The sequence below is a fragment of the Oncorhynchus nerka genome, linkage group LG15 (genome assembly GCF_034236695.1).
Source record: "Oncorhynchus nerka isolate Pitt River linkage group LG15, Oner_Uvic_2.0, whole genome shotgun sequence".
Classification (NCBI taxonomy): Eukaryota; Metazoa; Chordata; class Actinopteri; order Salmoniformes; family Salmonidae; genus Oncorhynchus; species Oncorhynchus nerka.
Window position 1 is genome coordinate 75,514,476 of NC_088410.1, and position 17,357 is coordinate 75,531,832.

Below are 17,357 nucleotides of genomic sequence, written 5' to 3' on the forward strand. Positions count from 1 at the left end.
CTCACACACACACACACACACACACACACACACACACACACACACACACACACACACACACACACACACACACACACACACACACACACACACACACACACCCCTCATTTAATTGTGCTAGGTTAGTTAAGGTAAGTGTGTTTTGGGGTGAGCATCTGGATGCTTTCTTTACCTCCGTTTATCCCCCATCTGCCAGGATTAGAAACCACCAACGGCGCATGCATGCCTTCATTATGCAAATGCTCCACTCTTCAGAAATGAGCGCTATTTCATGAGGCTTATCTACTCTTTAGTAACAGAAATGTCTCTCAAAAGCATCCTCCTTTTGCACCCTTTACACCTAGTGAAGCTTTAAAGTAGGGCTGGGAATTGCCAGGGACCCCACGATATGACATTATCATGATACTTAGGTGCCGATATGATATTTATTGCGATTCTCACAATTCTATATGCATTGCGATACGATACTGTGATTTTTTAGCGATTCGATGTTCCAAATATATAGCTCACCATATGTTTTCTGCAGTGGGACAAGAGAGAGCCATGAGAAAGTTTTGACCAGTGATGGAAATAAAACTGCTGAAACAAATACTTTATTCAGACTCCGTATTTAAAAAGAAGATAGAGAACTTATGATGGAAAAATACTGGAGTTTTGGTGCAGCTACAGCCAACTAGCGCAAAAATGATATCCCGATATGTAACTGTATGGATTTTCCCCATCACTACTTTAAAGTGGTTCTTCCTATCTCTTATGCAGTACCTGATGTGTAACTAGACTGTACGTTTATTAGACTGTTACAGTTTCACAGAAGGGGGGGAAGGGATGTGCAGATGAGATTCAGAGAATGCCCTAGTTTCCCGTTCTGCATCAACCCCATGCACCCTGCTTTATGATATTGTACAAGCACAGCCTTGACCTTAGTGGAGTGTTAGTAGGCCACATTTTTAAGTGTTTGCCCTCTTACGAGCCGATTATTAGAAAGCAAGATAGAGTATACAGTTGAAGTCAGAAGTTCACATACACCTTAGCCAAATACATTTAAACTCAGTTTTTCACAATTCCTGACACTTAATCCTAGTAAAAATTCCCTGTCTTAGGTCAGTTAGGATCACCACTTTATTTTAAGAATGTGAAATGTCAGAATAATAGTAGAGAGTGATTTATTTCAGCTTTTATTTCTTTCATCACATTCCCAGTGGGTCAGAAGTTTACATACACTCAATTAGTATTTAGTAGCAATGCCTTTAAATTAAAACTTGGGTCAAACGTTTTGGGTAGCCTTCCACAAGCTTCCCACAATAAGTTGGGTGAATTTTGGCCCATTCCTCCTGACAGAGCTGGTGTAACTGAGTCAGGTTTGTAGGCCTCCTTGCTCGCATATGCTTTTTCAGTTCTACCCACACATTTTCTATAAGATTGAGGGCCGGGCTTTGTGATGGCCACTCCAATACCTTGACTTTGTTATCCTTAAGCCATTTTGCCATAACTCTGGAAGTATGCTTTGGGTCATTGTCCATTTGGAAGACCCATTGGCGACCAAGCTTTAACTTCCTGACTGATGTCTTGAGATGTTGCTTCAATATATCCACATAATTGTCCTGCCTCATGATGTCATGTATTTTGTGAAGTGCACCAGCCCCTCCTGCAGCAGGGCACACCCACAACATGATGCTGCCACCACCGTGCTTCACGGTTGGGATGGTGTTCTTCGGTTTGCAAGCCCCCCCTTTTTCCTCCAAACATAACGATGGTCATTATGACCAAACCGTTCTATTTTTGTTTCATCAGACCAGAGGATATTTCTCCAAAAAGTACGATCTTTGTCCCCATGTGCAGTTGCAATCCATAGTCTGCCTTTTTTATGGCGGTTTTGGAGCAGTGGCTTCTTCCTTGCTGAGCAGCCTTTCAGGTTATGTCAATATAGGACTCATTTTACTGTGGATATAGATACTTTTGCACCTGTTTCCTCCAGCATCTTCACAAGGTCCTTTGCTGTTGTTCTGGGATTGATTTGCACTTTTCGCACCACGTTCATCTCTAGGAGACAGCTGCGTGGTCCCCCTATGACGGCTGTGTGGTCCCATGGTGTTATTACTTGCGTACTCTTGTTTGTACAGATGAACGTGGTACCTTCAGGCGTTTGGAAATTGCTCCCAAGGATGAACAAGACTTGTGGGGGTCTACCATTTTTTTTGGCTAATTTCTTTTGATTTTCCCATGACGTCAAGCAAAGAGACACTTAGTTTGAAGGTAGGCCTTGAAATACATCCACAGGTACACCTCCAAGTGACTCAAATGATGTCAATTAGCCTATCGGAAGTTTCTAAAGCCATGACATCATTTTCTGGATTTTTCCAAGCTGTTTAAAGGCACAGTCAACTTAATGAATGTAAACTTCTGACCCACTGGAATTGTGAAACAGTGAATTATAAGTGAAATAATTTGTCTGTAAACAATTGTTGGAAAAATGATTTGTGTCATGCACTTCGTAGATGTCCTAACCGACTTGCCAAAACTCTAGTTTGTTAACAAGAAATTTGTGGAGTGGTTGAAAAACGAGTTTTAATGACTCCAACCTAAGTGTATGCAAACCTCCGACTTCAACTGTACGTGTTATTATCAAGCTGGGCTACACACTCAGACACGCACACAAACACACACCCAGCGGCGGACTGGGACCAGAAATTGGCCCTGGCATTTCTAAAACACCGGCCCATTTATTTCTTCAAGGCCCCCATTATTAGCCAGATAATTATATTTTTTTGCAAAAAAAAGTTACATGCCCACAGGGATAAAAATTGTCCAGCCCATCTGGCATTTTCCTGAAATGCCAGATAGCCAGTCCACCCCTGCACACATAGCCAGTCCCTTAGGCTGGAGTGTATGTCCTCAGGCCCTGGCGCTGGCCTATTTTCCAGATCAGGAGCTGGCAGCCTCCCTCCCCTTGTCCCAAAGCACCTCTCTCAACTGACGAAGGCACAAACCGTGAAATGACAGGAGGGGTGCAGACACACCAGTGGGTAGAGAGACAGGAAATGAAATAGGTGAACAACAGCCACACGGCACATGATTAATGCAGCGTTTACACTGGGTGTTGACACCCAAAATAGTTAATCACTCCATTTCCTGATTTGCCAAACATAATGTGAAATGAGCCAAGGCGCTTAGGAGGACAAGAGAAAATAATTCATCATGCTGATGAGAGCAGGCTTTGACAGGGAAATGGTGGCCTGTATGAGGGATAGTCAACCTCATACCATATCGTTACAGAAAAGGAATTACCCCAAGTGAATGTCTGCGTGCGTGTGCATGCATGTATGTGTGTGTGTGTGTGGATGTCCATAAATTAACATGGACATGACCCTGTGAATGTAATTAGGCACAAACCCTTTTCTCTGTAACCACTGTCTTCTCAATAGCCATCTCAACCGGTCCATTATCAACCATCATCTCTCCTCATGCAGCCTTAAGGGAGACATGGGGAGGGGGTGAATGGTTTCTTCTAAAAGGTCTGGAGCATTACAGTGATCTGTGTGAATTGAATTGTGCTGAATGACCACAAAATTGTTGTCTTGCCGTCAGGAAGGACTTGGCCTGTGATTCTCCTGTGAGGAGAATTAATGTAATGTAAGAACAGGGGGAAGTGGGGGTGTGACTGTGTGTAGCTGATTACAAGATGAAGATGTGGTAATTGTGAGGTTCCCTGTCATTCTTCTAGCAAGCTGCAGGTGATAGTCGTGTCAGAACCTCTACAACATCCTCACTCTGAAAGAGATTGACAAATAGTGAATCAACTGCAGCTGTGGCAGGGCTGAGCGGGGTGCCACAGAGTCCTACTGCAGGGTCTTCTCTGTGCCTCTGGCTGTCTCAGTTATCTGTTTAGGTGTCACATGCTTCCCACAGTTCCCTGCCTTATTATTTGTCTTCGTTGTACAGTATAGTGGCTGGCTCCGGAGCAGGCGCCTGCCAGGGTAATAACTTGACTGAGGAAAGCAATAACTCTGTTGGCTCTTTCATCAAATCAGCCCTGACTGATGTAGAATAATCAGCAATTGAAATCAGGGGGAGAAAAGCTGAATCAACTAAATGTGAAATGTCATCATAACGGCAATAATAAAGGAATCAGGTGCAATCGCTCTGGCTTTTTGGAATGTAATAAAAGGGAGAGGAAATGACGTCTTCACTGTTTGTCTTTTGTTCTATTTTCATAGAGAATGAAGGGAGGGAAGGACAGACCTAATTACTTCCATGCATGTTTCAGTGTACACTCTTAACATGGCAGGGTATCCCGCCATACTGCCCCCTTCTGCTGGAGGTAATACATTCAGCATCAAAGATGGAAAACAATTGGGATCTATAACAAATAAACACTTTTCAAACTAATTTCCAAACCTCGGTTGCTGTAGAAAATGTATTTTTGACAAGGCTTAGATTTTTTTTCTCTGCGTTTTCTGATAATTAGTTGGATCTCGTAACCCATTCTCCCCGTGCCTCCGTCAGCAGATGAGTTTATGCACACACACACACACCACACACACAGCTATGTCTTACTATACTTGTGAGGAATTTTTGGGGACCAAAAATGCATCCCTTTCAAAATCCTATTTTCCCTAACCCCTAAACCTAACCCTAAATCTAACCCTTACCCTAACCTTAATCCTATCCTTAACCCCTAACACTTACTCCTACCCCCAACTCTAAACGTAAACACTAACCCTAATTATAATCCTAATTCTAACACTAACCCTAATCATGTAGTAACCAAAAAAGTGTTAAACAAATCTAAATATATTTTAGATTTGATATTCTTCAAATAGCCACCCTTTGCCTTGATGACAGCTTTGCACTCTTGGAATTCTCTCAACCAGCTTCACCTGGAATGCTTTTCCAAGTTGAAGGAGTTCCCTTTCAAGACTGTTGGAAAAGCATTCCAAGTGAAGCTGGTTGAGAGAATTCCAAGAGTGCAAACCTGTCTGACTCATCCCAAACCATCTCAATTTGTTTGAGGTTGGGGGATTGTGGAGGCCAGCTCATCTGATGCAGCACTCGAGCACTCTCCTTCTTGGTGAAATAGCCCTTACACAGCCTGGTGGTGTGTTGGTCATTGTCCTGTTGAAAAACAAATAATAGTCCCACTAAGTGTAAACCAGATGGGATGGCGTGTCGCTGCAGAATGCTGTGGTAGCCATGCTGGTTAAGAGTGCCTTGAATTATAATTCAATCACAGACAGTGTCACTAGCAAAGCACTCCTACACCATAACACCTCCTCCTCCATACTTTATGGTAGGAAATACATATGCGGAGATCATCCGTTCACCCACACAGCGTCTCACAAAGACATGGTGGTTGGAACCAAAAATCTCCATTTTGGACTTCAGACCAAAGGACAAATGTCCACCTGTCTAATGTCCATTGCTCGTGTTTCTTGGCCCAAGCACGTCTCTTCTTCTTATTGGTGTCTGTGATGCATTTATTTGGGCTGCAATTTCTGAGGCTGGTAACTCTAATGAACTTATCCTCTGCAGCAGAGGTAACTCTGGGTCTTCCATTCCTGCGGTGGTCTTCATGAGAGCCAGTTTCAGCATAGTGCTTGATGGTTTTTGCGACTGTTTTTGGAGAAACTTTCAAAGTTCTTGACATTTTCCGTATTGACTGACCTTCATTTCTTAAAGTAATTGATTGACTGTTGTTTCTCTTTGCTTATTTGAGCTGTTCTTGGCATAATATGGACTTGGACTTTTTACCAAATAGGGCTATTTTCTGTAAACCACCCCTACCTTGTCACAACACAACTGATTGGCTCAAACACATTAAGATGGAAAGAAATTCCACATATAAACTTTTAAGAAGGCACACCTGTGAATTGAAATACATACCATGTGACTACCTCATGAAGCTGGTTGAGAGAATTCCAAGTGTGTGCAAAGCTGTCATCAAGGCAAAGGGTGGCTATTTGAAGAATCTCAAATCTCAAATATATTTAGATTTGTTTAACACTTTTTTGGATACTACATGATTCCATATGTGTTATTTCATAGTTTTTATGTCTTAACTATTATTCTACAATGTAGAAAATAGTAAAAATAAAGAAAAACCCTTGAATGAGTAGATGTTCCCAAACTTTTGACTGGTAGTGTATTTTGAAACGCTCGCACATGCGACGCAGGCGGTATGGTCAGCATGTAACCCTAAACCTATCCCCTAAGCTTAAAATAGTCTTTTTACAAGTGAGGACCGGCAAAATGTACTAACTTCTCTGAATTTGAGTTGGTTTACTATTCTTGAAAGGACTTCTGGTACACACAAGTATAGTAAAACACAGTCTTGGAAAAAGTACCCAATTGTCATACTTGAGTAAAAGTATAGATACTTTATTAGAAAATGACTCAAGTAAAAGTAAACTTAAAATGTAAAAGTGCATCACCCAGTAAAATACTACCTGAGTAGAAGTCTAAAAGTATTTGTTTTTAAATATACTTAAGGATCAAAGGTAAACGTAATTGCAGAAAATATAGTTATGTATCAAAAGGAAAAGTATAAATCATTTCAAATTGCTTATATTTAGAAAAAGCAATTGTTATTATTATTTTACGGATAGCCAGGGGCACACTCCAACACACAGACATCATTTTTCAAAGGAAACATTTGTGTTAAGTGAGTCTTCCAGATCAGAGGCAGTAGGGATGACCAGGGATGTTCTCTTGATAAGTGTGTGAACTACTGTAGATCAATATCCTGTCCTTCTAAGCATTCAAAATGTACTTTTGAGTGTCAGGGAAATTGTATTGAATAAAACATACCACATTTTCTTTAAGAATGTAGTGAAGTAAAAGTTGTCAAAAATCTCAATTGTAAATTAAAGTACAGATACCCCCAAACACGACTTAAGTAGTACTTAAAAGTATTTTTACTTTACACGAGGGGGAAAATGTGTACACACACACACAGCTCTACAGACTGGCACCCGTACCAAGCATCAAGAAGCTTTCCTCTCCCTGCTCGTGTCTCACAAGATGTTTACAGGCTGACTCTCAAACACGCTCGCCCCATTTAACAAGACAAGCTTGTTCGTAAACTTCAATTTTTTTCCATTAACGCATCGCATCGAGTCATCGTCCTGGTTCCTTTTTTGTGGATCATACTGTTCCATCTATTTTTGGGATCCTGGCTTAGTCTGCGTTTATGCTGGGATTGCATAAAATAACATAAGACACCAAAGTTTCAGCACTGGTTGGTGTGTGAGAGATTTGTGTCAGTAGTAAACATGGCGCTAATACAGGTGAGCAAAATATGTTGTGTGCACAACATGAAAGCACAACCCTATAAATAGTAGTCATCCTGGATTTCTCCTCATGTTTTTCTCCTCATCTTCTCTTTTTTAGTCTGTACTGTCAGCACCTCATTTAAAATGGATAATTACATAATTACATTAATCATGAAAGAGGACAAACATGACACAGATATACTGAGCATCGGAATGTTCCCAGGTGTCCGCACAGGGCAGCATTGTTTCTTGCTTTCCCATCATCCATCTCAGTTGGCCCCGAGAGAGGAGGCCTTGGGCCCAGGCCTCTCAGTCTCTCAGCTCACCTGTAGTCTGGCATCCTCCTCCTCCACTCTGCCAGGACGTGGCCTGTCCTTCAGACCTCATTATGTGGAGCTGTAGCAGCTGAAAGCCTTCGATGCTTGGGGAAGCTCCATGGCTCCATGGCACAAGGAGAGATGGGCTATCTAGCACCTGGAGTGGCCTGAACGTTATTAATTATACCTGATCTCTCTCGTCTCTCATCACCATCTTTGGGAGCTGTTAGGATCAGAGTGACAGCACAGGCCCCTCTCTCTCCTCATTTTCATTGAACTAAGCCTCCCCTCCCACTGTTTCCCTCTTTCTCTTCAACCTTATTTGCTTAGTTAGGAATTGGGAGTGATGGGGAAAATCTTTCCCTCTGATACGGAGCAGTTGGGATGCATGGATTTAATGGATAGCTCTTCTAGGGCATCTGAATGACAAAGAAGTGAAGGAGTTGAAGAGACATGTTGGTTGAGTGCTATTACTATCAACACCTGAAGACATTTTCAATGTTTCATGGGATTGTAAAAGGTTTGTTTTGTTAACAACCTCCCTCACTTGATCTTGTTGGGTATTTTTAAATATTTAAGGATCAACTCGCATTAAATATGTATCTCCACTGCTTATGGCTATGTGGCTATATGTAGAGTAGCTTCATCTTTACTGCCTGGTGCCTGCATTTTCTATGATGTCAGTGACTGGATCAGTTTGATTGGAACCTATCAGAGCTTCAATCAAACATGATTTCTCATCTCTATACAAGGGCTTTGATGGCCTGTGAGGAGCCTCCGTGCCTGTGATCAGAGCCTCTACTGTATCTACATGCCTAGCCATCGGTGGTCCATACTCCTCACATCAGCTCTCACTCAATCAAGTAGTCAGGCCACATGCCTCCCTCTAAAGGTGCAAGGTCCTTTGAGGCAGGCCTATTAGACAGGTTAACCATGACTTATATCATTTACTTCAACCAGCAACATGTACCAGGCTCTCTGCACCCCGCGGCTCAGTCTTTAAGCCTGTGTCCTTTGTAGACGTGTTATTTCGATACATTTTAAAGAACTCTGGCCTGAGCTGAAAAATGGGTGGAATGATATAGGGTTTGTTGAGTGGTTTGTCATCACTGCAAACTGGCCAGGTAAGGAAATTCAGAAAGAAAAATAATAATAATTTCCATCCATTACGACTACTTGATGACAGTTTCTCTGTGCAGTTTGAAAACTAGGCCTAAAGGAGAAAACTCACCAGACCAATTGGTGGTCTGCAAAGAAAGGGGTTGTTCGTTCACTGTTCATTCAAGTGCTGTTGGCTCTGTGTGTTATAGGGACCACCCGCCTGTGGGTGGGTGACTGATGGCCATCCTTTTCGCCTGTTTTTACATATGGAATCGGTTTTCACTAGGTTTGCAAATTACTCTGTTCAGAGGTGCTATTTACCAGACGCTCGACAATCCTACCGGTCTGTTCATGTCTTAAGCCTAATTAGAGTTGAGGCTCACTAGTTGGATGTTTTAATGCTATTGACTGTGTGATGGAAATCTGAAGCCAGGCCCAGCCAATCAGAATCAGGTTTTTTTTTCCCACAAAAGGGTTTTATTACAGACATAAATACTCCTAAAAACTTGAGACATCTGTGGCATTGTGTTGCATGACAAAATGGCACATTTTAGAGTGGCCTTTTATTGTCCCTAGTACAAAGTGTACCTTTGTAATGAACATGATGTTTAATCAGCTTCTTCATATGCCACACCTGTCAGGTGGATGGATTATCTTGACAAATAATAAAATGCCCACTAACAGGGATGTAAACAAATTTGTGCACAACATTTTTGAGAAATAAGCTTTTTGTTTGTATTTAACATTTCTGGGGTATTTTATTTCAGGTCATGAAACATCAAACAAGCACTTTATATGTTGTGTTTATATTTTTGTTCAGTGTAGTTATTTTGCAAAGATCACAACCAAATATAATATTAGCAACTGATCAAGCAAGAATCAAGACATAATTGTAAGCATATGAGAACCTAAAAAGGTTTATTTTGTTTAGAAATAATAAAAAACGTTGAATGGGCGCAGATGACGATAGCTTTCTTACAATGCGCCAAACGTCATGCACATCTGTGTGTGATGTCAGTATGTTGTGTACTGGAAAGGGTCTATAGATAGGTCTATACTTCACTTTCTAATGATTATTTTCTCACTTTTCTCTCCATGTTGTCCGGTCTTGCTGTTCACCCTCCTCACAACAGGTAATACTTTTTATGTTGCCTTCTAATTGGGTATTTAAAATAAAGCTTCAACATATCATTTTATAGGGGTCAAAAGGTGGGTTGACTATGGGACAAAGGACTTTTTCTTAAGCCCATCTTTGTACCACCCAATACAAATTATTTAGGAAGGCCACCAAAAATCCAGAGATTTCCATACCCAACTACAACATTTTCTGTCAAGGTAGAACTGCCAAAGGGGGAGGAGTTGCAATCTACTGAGATAGCTTGCAAAGTTCTGTCATATTTTCCAGGTCTACGCCCAAACAGTTCGAGCTTCTAATTTTAAAAATGAATCTCTCCAGAAATAAGTCTCTCACTGTTGCCGCATGTTATAGACCCCCCTCAGCTCCCAGCTGTGCCCCGGAAACCATATGTGAATTGATTGCACCCCATCTATCTTCAGAGTTCGTTCTGTTAGGTGACCTAAACTGGGATATGCTTAACGCCCCGGCCATCCTACAATCTAAGCTAGATGCCCTCAATCTCACACAATTATCAAGGAAACCACCAGGTACAACCCTATATCCAAATAACCCTCTGCTGTTTTCAATCAGGATCTCTGCGATTACTGCCTCATTGCCTGCATCCGCTATGGGTCCGCGGTCAAACGACCACCCCTCATCACTGTCAAACGCTCCCTAAAACACTTCTACGAGCAGGACTTTCTAATCGACCTGGCCCGGGTATCCTGGAAGGATACTGACCTCATCCCGTCAGTCGAGGATGCCTGGTTGTTCTTTAAAAGTAATTTCCTCACCATCATAAATAAGCATGCCTCTTTCAAAAAATGTTGAACTAAGATCAGATATAGCCCTTGGTTCTCTCCAGACCTGACTGTCCTTGACCAGCACAAAAATATCCTGTGACGGACTGCAATAGTCCCTGCGATATGCAACTGTTCAGGGAAGTCAGGAATCAATACACGCAGTCAGTCAGGAAAGCAAAGGCTAGCTTTTTCAAACAGAAATGTGCATCCTGTAGCTCTACCTCCAAAAGGTTTTGGGACACTGTAAAGTCCATGGTGAACAAGAGCACCTCCTCCCAACTGCCCACTGCACTGAGACAAGGTAGCACTGTCACCACCAATAAATCAATGATAATCTAAAATTTCAATAAGCATTTCTCTTCGGCTGGCCATGCTTTCCTCCTGGCTACCCCAACCCCGGCCAACAGCTCTTCACCCCCCACAGCTACTTGCCCGGGCCTCCCCAACTTCTCCTTCACCCAAATCCAGATAGCAGATGTTCTGAAAGAGCTGCAAAAACTGGGCTAGACAGTCTCAGAGGTCCGTTAAAAGCGCAGAGAGCATCAATCAGCTGGGCTAGACAATCTGGACCCACTCTTTCTACAATGATCCGTCGCCATTGTTGCAACCCCTATTACCAGTCTGTTCAACCTCTCTTTCGTATCGTCTGAGATCCATAAAGATTGGAAAGCTGCCGCGGTCATCCCCCTCTTCAAAGGGGGTGACACTCTAGACCCAAACTGTTATAGACCTATATCCATCCTGCCCTGTCTTTCTAAAGTCTTCGAAAGTCAAGTTAATAAACAGATCACTGACCATTTCAAATCCCACTGTACCTTCTCCGCTGTGCAATCCAGTTTCCGAGCTGGTCATGGGTGCACCTCAGCCACGCTCAAGGTACTAAACAATATCATAACTGCCATCGATAAAAGACAGTACTGTGCAGCTGTCTTCATCGACCTGGGCAAGGCTTTCGACTCTGTCAATCACTGTATTCTTATCGGTAGACTCAATAGCCTGGGTTTCTCAAATGAATGCCTGGTTCACCAACTACTTTGCAGACAGAGTTCAGTGTGTCAAATCGGAGGGCCTGTTTTCTGGACCTCTGGCAGTCTCTATGGGGGTACCACAGGGTTCAATTCTCGGGCCGACTCTTTTCTCTGTATATATAAACGATGTTGCTCTTGCTGCGGGTGATTCCCTGATCCACCTCTACGCAGACGACACAATTCTGTATACATCTGGCCCTTCTTTGGACACTGTGTTAACTAACCTCCAAACGAGCTTCAATGCCATACAACACTCCTTCCGTGTTCCTCCAACTGGTCTTAAACGCTAGTAAAACCAAATGCATGCTTTTCAACCGTTCGCTGCCTGCACCTGCCCGCCCGACTAGCATCACTACACTGGACGGTTCTGACCTAGAATACGTGGACACCTACAAATACCTAGGTGTCTGGCTATACTGTAAAATCTCCTTCCAGACTCATATCAAACATCCAAAACCAAATCTAGAATCGGCTTTCTATTTCGCAACAAAGCCTCCTTCACTCACGCCGCCAAACGTACCCTAGTAAAACCGACTATCCTACAGATCCTCGACTTCGGCGATGTCATCTACAAAATAGCTTTCAATACTCTACTCAGAAAACTGGATGCAGTCTATCACAGTGCCATCCGTTTTGTTACCAAAACCCCTTATACCACCCACCATTGCAACCTGTATGCTCTAGTCGGCAGGCCCTCGCTACATATTCGTCGCCAGACCCACTGGCTCCAGGTCATCTATACGTCTATGCTAGGTAAAGCTCTGCCTTACCCTGTAAAGCTCCGCTACCCTGCAGCCTTATCTTGGGGCGGCAGGGTAGCCTAGTGGTTAGAGCGTTGGACTAGTAACCGAAAGGTTGCAAGTTCGAATCCCCAAGCTGACAAGGTACAAATCTGTTGTTCTGCCCCTGAACAGGCAGTTAACCCACTGTTCTTAGGCCATCATTGAAAATAAGAATTTGTCCTTAACTGACTTGCCTCGTAAAATAAAGGTACAAACATATATACAGTGCCTTGCGCAAGTACTCGGCCCCCTTGAACTTTGCGACCTTTTGCCACATTTCAGGCTTCAAACATAAAGATATAAAACTGTATTTTTTTGTGAAGAATCAACAACAAGTGGGACACAATCATGAAGTGGAACGACATTTATTGGATATTTCAAACTTTTTTAACAAATCAAAAACTGAAAAATTGGGCGTGCCGAATTGCAAAAATCGCTGCAGCTGGAAACTTACATTTCCCTCACTAACTTTAAACATCAGCTATCTGGACAGCTAACCAATCGCTGCAGCTGTACATAGTCCCTCTGTAAATAGCCCACCCAATCTACCTACCTCATCCCCATATTGTTTTTATTTACTTTTCTGCTCTTTTGCACACCAGTAGCACTACTTGCACATCATCATCTGCTCATCTATCACTCCAGTATTAATCTGCTAAATTGTAATTACTTTGCTACCATGGCCTATTTATTGCCTAGCTCATCACGCCATTTGCACACACTGTATATAGACTTTCTTTTTTTTCTATTGTGTTATTGGCTGTACGCTTGTTTATTCAAAGTGTAACTCTGTGTTGTTGTTTGTGTCGCACTGCTTTGCTTTATCTTGGCCAGGTCGCAGTTGTAAATGATAACTTGTTCTCAACTAGCTTACCTGGTTAAATAAAGGTGAAATTAAAAATAAATAACAAAATTACAACTGAAAAGACTGACAAGACGTGACAAGACTGTAGACAGTCAAAACACAGAGCAGAAAGGTCATTTATCCTGAGGGGTTTAGGAACTCTCCCTATATTCCTCCACTAGCTTTTGTCTGTATGTTAGGATGAAAATGGTCTGTCCTGGTATACCGCCAGTGTACACCCCCGCTGACGCTAGATGAGTTTGTTTTTCACAGAAAGAATGAGATTGCCCTGGCATTACGGCTGTCATTAGATCTCTTTCATTCTCTCCATGCAGTTGTTTTCAGAACATTTTAATTAGAATTGGTACATTTCTAAGGTTCATTATCCCGCCTGCCATTACGCCTTTGATCTCTAGACCCCGCTTTCCTGGCCTTAACACTTTTGAAATATTGCATGAGCACTACCCAATTACCCTTTAATGTCAACTAAGTGCCTTTGTCAGTGTGAGTGATTTTGGGAGTGTGGCTGTGCACACGGTCCCCCTCCCCTCTAGGAGTTAATGAGAAGAGTCCAGTCTGGTCTCAGGGACCTCATTTGGATGACTGACGCGTATCAAAGACTAACTCCAAAACGTTTTGAATGTCCACTTTTTGTTTTGAATTATTCACTGATATACACATCCCTTCATATTTATTTGGACAGTGAAGCTAAAACTTTTAATTTGGCTTTATACTCCAGCATTTTTTATTTGAGATCCAAGGTTTTCTATGAGGCGACAGTATGGAATGTCACCTTTTATTTTGGGGTATTTTCATACATATCTGTTTTACCATTTAGAAATGAAAGAACTTTATGTATCTAGTGCCACCAGTTGAAAGTGTCAAATATTTCGACAAATTCACTTATAGTCTATAAAATGTTGTCAAAGGTGTAGTATTTGGTCCCATATTTCTACCACACAATGAGTACAAGCTTGTGACTCTACAAACTTGTTTGATGCATTTGTAGTATTCTTCGGTTCTGTTTCGGATTATGTTCTGCCCACTAGAAATGAATGGTAAATCACTTTTATTATGAATAAGAATAGAAATTGTTTCTGCTACCGTAATTATGGATAATCCTGAATTAATCGTTAATAATGATGAGTGAGAAAGTTAAGAGGCATAAAAATCGTACCCCCCAAAAAATGCTAACCTCCCGTTATTGTTAATGGTGAGATGATCTTTGTGCATTTAAGGCAGTAATTTCTCTGAAGGCCTTCCGTGCTGGATGTGGTCATTGCATGCTAGAAATATGGGACCAAATACTATACTTTTGACCAAATGGAATACACTATAATTGAATTTGTCCAAATACTTCCTTCAAATGAAGGGACTAGATACATAACGTGCAATGATTTCTAAACAGTAAAACAGATATGTATAAAAATATCCTCAAATAAAAGGTGACATCCCATACTGTAGCATCATTGTAAATACTTTATTTACTAAAAAAATGTAAACTGCATTGTTGGTTAAGGGCTTGTAAGTAAGCATTTCACTGTAAGGTCTGTGGTATTCGGCATATGTGACAAATAAAACTTCATTTGATTTGTGGGATCGATTTTAGGTCCTGTACTTCTTTCTGTCTATACAAACAATGTTGGTCTATTTGCAATTTGTTTTCTTTTTACATACACCTGTATGAAGATGACGCTTGTGTATGCTATTTCCCCCATGGTTGCTTTCATTACTTTGCAGAAAGCCTTTGTTGAACTGAAATTGGTACTTAATGCAGGCAAAACCAAGTATATGTTATTATCCAAATCACGTACAAATGAACCTCATGATTTATGCGTATGAACATTAGATCAAAATCAAGTCAAATTTAAATTGTCACATGCTTTGTAAACAACAGGTGTAGACTAACAGTGAAATGCTTACTTACGGGCCCTTCCCAACAATGCAGAGAGAAAGAAAATAGAGAAAAGTTAAAACATGTAATAATATACACTGAGTATACAAAACATTAAGGACCCCTGCTCTTTCCATGACATACACTGACCAGGTGAATCTTGGTGAAAGCTATGATGCCTTATTGATGTCACTTGTTAAATAGACTTTAATCAATAAGGGTTTCTAAGCCTTGAGACAATTGAGACATGGATTGTGGATATGTGCCATTCAGAGGGTGAATGGGCAAGACAAAAGATTTAAGTGTCTTTGTACCGGGTATGGTAGTAGGTGCCAGGCTCACCGGTTTGTGTCAAGAACTGCAATGCTGCTGTGTTTTTCAGGCTCAACAGTTTCCCATGTGTATAAAAAAAATGGTTCACCACCCAAAGGAAATACAGCCAACTTTACACAACTGTGGGAAACATTGGAGTCAACATGGGCCAGCATCCCTGTGGAATGCTTTCAATACCTTGTAGAGTCCATGCCCCGACAAACTGAGTCTGTTCTGAGGTGCAAAAGAGGGTACAACTCAATATTAGGAAGGTGTTCCTAATGTTTGGTATACTCATGGTATACACCATGAGTAACGATAACTTGGCTATATACACTGGGTACCCGTACCGAGTCGATGTGCAGGGGTACGAGGTAATTAAGGTAGAAATGTACAGTACATACTGTATAACTACGAATAAAGTGATAGATAATAAACAGTAGTAGCAACATACAGTTGGGGTCGGAAGATTACATACACCTTAGTCAAATACATTTAAACTCAGTTTTTCACAATTCCTGACATTTAATCATAGTAAAAATTCCCTGTCTTAGGTTAGTTAGGATCACAACTCTGACCACAACTTTTCTATAGGATTGAGGTCAGGGCTTTGTGATTGACACTCCAATACTTTGTTGTCCTTAAGCCATTTTGCCACAACTATGGTGGTATGCTTGGGGTCATTGTCCATTTGGAAGACCCATTTGCGACCAAGCTTTAACTTCCTGACTGATGTCTTGAGATGTTGCTTCAATATATCCACATAATTTTCCTGCCTTATGATGCCATCTATTTTGTGAAGTGCACCAGTCCCTCCTGCAGCAAAGCATCTCCACAACATGATGCTGCCACCCACGTGCTTCACGGTTGGGATGGTGTTCTTCGGCTTGCAACGCTCCCTCTTTTTCCTCCAAACATAACGATGGTCATTATGGCCAAACAGTGCTATTTTTGTTTCATCAGACCAGAGAACATTTCTCCAAAAAGTACAATCTTTGTCCCCATGTGCAGTTGCAAACCGTAGTCTGGCTTTTTCATAGCGGTTTTGGAGCAGTGGCTTCTTCCTTGCTGAGCGGACATTCAGGTTACATCGATATAGGACTCATTTTACTGTGGATATAGATATTTTTGCACCTGTTTCCTCCAGCAAATTCACAAGGTCCTTTGCTGTTGTTCTGGAATTGATTTGCACTTTTCACACCAAAGTACATTCATCTCTAGGAGACAGAACGCGTCTCCTTCCTGAGCGGTATGACGGCTGCATGGTCCCATGGTGTTTATACTTGCGTACTATTGTTTGTACAGATGAAGGTGGTACCTTCAGGTGTTTGGAAATTGCAACTTCAACTGTATGTAATGAGTCAAAAAAGTTTGTGCAAAAAGGGTCAATGCAGAATGTTCCGGGTAGTTATTTGGTTAACTATTTAATTAGCTATTTATGGCTTGGAGGTAGAAAATGTTCAGGGTCCTGTTGGTTGCATCGGTATCGCTTACCGTGCGGAAGCAGAGAGCACATTCTATGACTTGGGTGGCTGGAATCTTTAACCATTTTTACGGCCTTCTTCTGACACCACCTGGTATAGAGGTCCTAGAAGGCAGGGAGCTTGGCCCCAGTGATGTACTGGGCCGTACGCCTCTGTAGCACCTTGCGGTCGGATGCCAAGCAGTTGCCATACCAAGCGGTGATGCAGCCAGTCAAGATGCTCTCAATGGTGCAGCTGTAGAACCTTTTGAGGATCTGAGGGCCCATACCAAATCTTTTTTGCCTTTTTAGGGGGCAGAAAGTTGTCGTGCCCTCTTCACAACTGTGTTGGTGTGTGTGGAAGATGATACATCTTTAAGTGATGTAGACACCGAGTAACTTGAAACTCTTGACCCACTCCACTACAGC

At 41.8% G+C, this 17,357-nt stretch overlaps 1 protein-coding gene across 1 annotated transcript in view; it reads left to right on the plus strand.

Moving 5' to 3' along the window:
- LOC115142341 (receptor-type tyrosine-protein phosphatase gamma-like) overlaps positions 1-17,357 on the plus strand; it is a 334,594-nt gene that overhangs the window by 155,578 nt on the left and 161,659 nt on the right. The gene's annotated exons all lie outside the window — the stretch shown is intronic.